The sequence below is a fragment of the Felis catus genome, chromosome B3 (assembly GCF_018350175.1).
Source record: "Felis catus isolate Fca126 chromosome B3, F.catus_Fca126_mat1.0, whole genome shotgun sequence".
Classification (NCBI taxonomy): Eukaryota; Metazoa; Chordata; class Mammalia; order Carnivora; family Felidae; genus Felis; species Felis catus.
The window spans coordinates 127,925,682-127,930,238 of NC_058373.1; the positions used below are offsets into that span (position 1 = coordinate 127,925,682).

The window sequence follows — 4,557 nt, forward strand, 5'->3', positions numbered from 1 at the left end:
ACCTAAATTTGATGCAGTAGGACATGACTTTTAGCCTGAGAATGTTAACAATCACCTTTGCCTCAAGGGGGGAAATCAACAAACAAACGAAAAAATAGATGAATAGACAAAGAAACATTCTAGGAGTCCTTTGGTGGTGGCTGGCCGTGGTTGTGGATCCCCTAGGAAATAAAAACACAGACAATTGGAGATGTTTACTTCCTCCTGGTGCCTCTTCCTTTTCCCCTCTCTTTAGTTTTTTTGCCATCAACTGGAAGACTCAAAAGGTAAGAAACAAGTAAAATTTATTTCAGATGATTATCAAAAACTGGTTGATCTCTGTTCTCTGTGCCAAGATAGAAACCTGAAGCCTGAACAGTTCACAGGTGAACCTAAGGAAATGATGGCAGTTTACTATTTTGAACAGAAAAAGAATAGAATGAGTTAAGCACCAAAAGAATATGAATATTTCACAAATTTGCATGTGATCCTAGCGCAGGGGCCGTGCTAATCTTCTCTGTACCGCTCCAATTTTAGCATACGTGCTGCCGAAGCGAGCACAGGAATATATATATTTCAAAAAGGACTATATTAACACCCCAAGCATCACCTAATAATCAATTCACATGTGCTTGATTCATGTCACAGTTTGTTTGTGTATTCATAAGCTCATTCCGTATTCCTGCGTGTGGAAAGTGGGAGGCACGAAGCAGACTTCCTTTCTCCCGACTTTTAACCAAGCGTGAGAAATAAAGTGCAAGAACTGCACTTGCCAAAATCTCCTGATGCTTGGAGAAAAAAAAATAATTAAAAGACATAAATTAATTTAAAATGTGGGGGGAACTGTTTGCGAAATAGGTTACAAAACTTTATTTAAAAGCTATTTCTACTCGTCACATTTTCTCTGCATACTAGAATAGAGTTATGGTTGCAGTAATGGTTTGCTTACGGGCAAGCAATTAAGCACCTGTACTCACTCCACAGGATGTAGATTTCGCATGAATAGCTATTTTATAAATAAACAAATAGAAACTCATATATGTAATGGCAAAGGCAAACACCGCTTGGATTTTAAATTTTAAAAGGACTGTTCCGCTCTTTTTTGGGGAAATCATTTGTTTCCATATATAAATTGGATTCGACTTAGCCTTTTCATTTTCCACATGAATAATTAATAATGTCATCATTATCCTGACAGTCCCTCTCTAGCAATTTAACCATAATAAGGCTGTAACGATTCACTGCATTAAGGTCAATATAAGCAAGATATGAGCAATGCATATGATGAATATAAGCGTGAGATTTCTCAGATGTAGGTGGAAGTTGATTTTTGATATTCCATCCCCTCTTCTTAGGATTGGTTGTCTATCCTGGGAGAACAGGATTCCTGCCCCAGGCCTCCTCATCTGTTCTCTGGATCTTGAGATGCTTCCTGTTTTAGCATGTCCTCTGCGGCATATGGAGCACCTTGTAATTTATTCAAATTCAGAAACAACTGATAGAGAATCTCGGCTTTGCCAGGTACCACCTAAGTGACCCTCCTACATTACCTGTCTAAATTTTCTAAGCCTGAATATCTTCATGTGAAAAAACAGGGGAGAGATATAATAATCACCTCATAGGTGAGCCTGAAGAATCTTCACTCAGATGGTGGGGTGGGTAATGGTTCTCACAAGCAGGATAGGATGTCTTCTCTGAGATCCGGCTACCAGTTAATAGTAAGCCACCTTTACACTGGCCTGAGAGGGCTGCTCCTTCCCTCTCTGTGCCCTGGACCAAAAGTACCTGGACCTCAGCTTTCTTCAGCAGAGATGGGCAACTGGGCTGGATCTGACAAATGTTTTCACCAAAACCTGTGGGTGACAAAGGAAATTAGTTAATGGGGTTTACCTGATACAGTCTTCTAAGACTTAAGAAGAGCCAGATGATGCTAGGAGGGAAGATTGTATAAAATAAACTAGCGAGTGGGGCGCCTGGGTGGCGCAGTCGGTTAAGCGTCCGACTTCAGCCAGGTCACGATCTCGCAGTCCATGAGTTCGAGCCCCGCGCCGGGCTCTGGGCTGATGGCTCAGAGCCTGGAGCCTGTTTCCAATTCTGTGTCTCCCTCTCTCTCTGCCCTTCCCCCGTTCACACTCTGTCTCTCTCTGTCCCAAAAATAAATAAACGTTGAAAAAAAAATAAACCAGTGAGAGACAGGATTTCTCTAATTTCATGAATTTAGAAAAAAAATAACATAACATACAGTTTAAAGCATGTGGAGGCATCCACGTTGTTTTATTTGGACAGTTCTCAGTTCTCAAATGTTATGCAAATAATTTATTAAAATAAGACTTAACATTAACAGGTAAAATTGTGGACAAAGCCTAGACTTTGGCAGCAGGTGTATCTGCTTTTGAAAATCAGATTCACTGTTGACTTTGAAACTTTAGGGAAGCTGTTTAGCCTCTCAAAGATCACTGTCCTCATTGGTACAAGAATGATAATGATAGTTACCTTAGGGTCAGCAACCAGTCACTTAGCAGATTATCTGCATAGGAGTAAAGTCTCAATAAATTTTAGGTATCATACTGAGATGGGTAGGATATGAAATTAAGAACATGGGATCTTACTTCTTCCAGAAGCCTGAGTTGTAGTTTTGAAAATCAAAATTATGCTGAAACATTTTCATAAAACACAACTCTATCGTTTAACTTTTCTTTGATTGCACTGTGTGCAATAATACTAGAAAAAAATGAACCGTTTTATTCAGAAAACAGACAAACCAATGACTTTAACAACTTTCTGAGAATTACCTCCTACACATGGATTTTTCTGTGCTGTTCCTTACCTAAGGGCTGCTTTGAGCCAGATTTCAGTAAGAATCTGAGCACACCTCCTTCCCACAAATAACAATTACAACTAATGTCGACACAACTCTGGTTGTTTTTGTTGATTCCCAAAGGAATTCAACAAAAGCAGGAAAGATTAATGAGGGAAGCTGAGGCTAATATGATATAGCATGTGCACTCAAAAAACTTGGCAAGTTTAAAGTCAAATTAGGAATTGACATTAAACCTTGAAAAGTTGGTTGTAAAGAATAGGATAGCAACTAAAATTTACAGCAGAGTAAAATGTTAGAGTCCTAATAAATGTTCAAGGAGAATATATACTCTAAAAGAGTAGATTCATTCCAAGGTTATCTTAGATTTCATAGAAACATTTCTATAAGTCTCTACATAAAAAAGTGGAGAAAGAGAAGGGTATTTAACAACTCACAGAAAAAAAAGATATGTCTCTTAAATTACTATAAAACTACCTATAATTTTTGTCAATTATGATATATTCTTATTATGAGATTCTGAGAGTCATTGTAGTACAAATGGAATTGTGAAATATATTAAGAAACAGCAAATAACAAACTGCATCCAAAACAGAAGCACCTGCTCAAGAAGAGACCTTCCTTTTTTCTACTAGTTCGTTTCCCGCCAGTTCCCACGACATTTAATAAATCCCAGAACCACACCCACCTCATCTACAGGTTATTAGCTATAAAATGGTTAGATGGGAATGACATTAGGTAGATGAAACAAGAGTATATGTTTGATAACAATGCACACTTGATATTTCAATAACATCAATAATTTCATTAAAGTAAAAGAACATTTTATTCAGACTGTCATAACAGTTCAGAAAGTTGCTCTAACGTCACCTCCACCTCCCGAATTCTAGAGCAATTTATCCTGTCCTATGGTTAAAGCTAGAGTGGATCATAAATATGGTACCACAAATTTAAAAGTGTGTTCGATTCCCACAATATTTGGGAATAAAGTAGCTGCCTCTGGTATTTTTCAGAGCATACTGCATGAAAGCTTGCAATACTCCTGCAACATGCAGATCTTTTAAAATAGAAACCAGAATGGGAAGAGTTATAGAAATTGACTTGACTTTGGGCATGAAAACGATTATTGCATAAAGAAATTAACAACTTTCTTCAAGTAGTGGTAAATGTCTTGACTCAAGGATGTGATCTTTCAGCACAGACAGACGGGGACAAACTTAAGCACATCAGCAAAGCACTGAGCAGGGCAGAGAAGGGCATCAGGCTGGACACATTTCAGCTGTACCTGGCTAGCGATGAAGAGATGTGGTGTTTAATGGAATATTCCATTTACTCATAAGCATGCATGTAGAATTTGCTATGTGGCAGGCACGAATTCAAGCCCACTACAAATACTAGCTAGAGGGGCACCTGCACGGCTCAGTTGGCTAAGCATCAACTCTTGGTTCGGCTCAGGTCATCATCACATGGTTCCTGATTTCCAGCCCCGCGTCGGGCTTTGCAGTGTGGAGCCTATTTCAGATACTCTCTCTCTTCCTCTCTCTGTCCCTGGCTTGCTTGTGCTCTCTCTCTCTCTCTCTTCTCTCTTTCAACAATAAATAAATAAACATTAAAATATGTATATTAACTATAATTGTCCTCCTAACAACCTATGAGATACGAACTATATTTGCCCATGTTTTGCAGATGGGGAAACTGAGGTACAGAGTGGTCAAGCATCTTGCCTAAGGACTCAGAGACAGCAAACGGTGTGCTCAGGA

At 38.8% G+C, this 4,557-nt stretch overlaps 1 non-coding gene across 1 annotated transcript; it reads right to left on the reverse strand.

Moving 5' to 3' along the window:
• Window positions 1-433: 433 nt before the first annotated feature.
• LOC111561042 lies at window positions 434-540 on the reverse strand. The gene has a single exon (XR_002743412.1). It is a non-coding gene; the product is annotated as a U6 spliceosomal RNA (small nuclear RNA).
• Window positions 541-4,557: the final 4,017 nt, after the last annotated feature.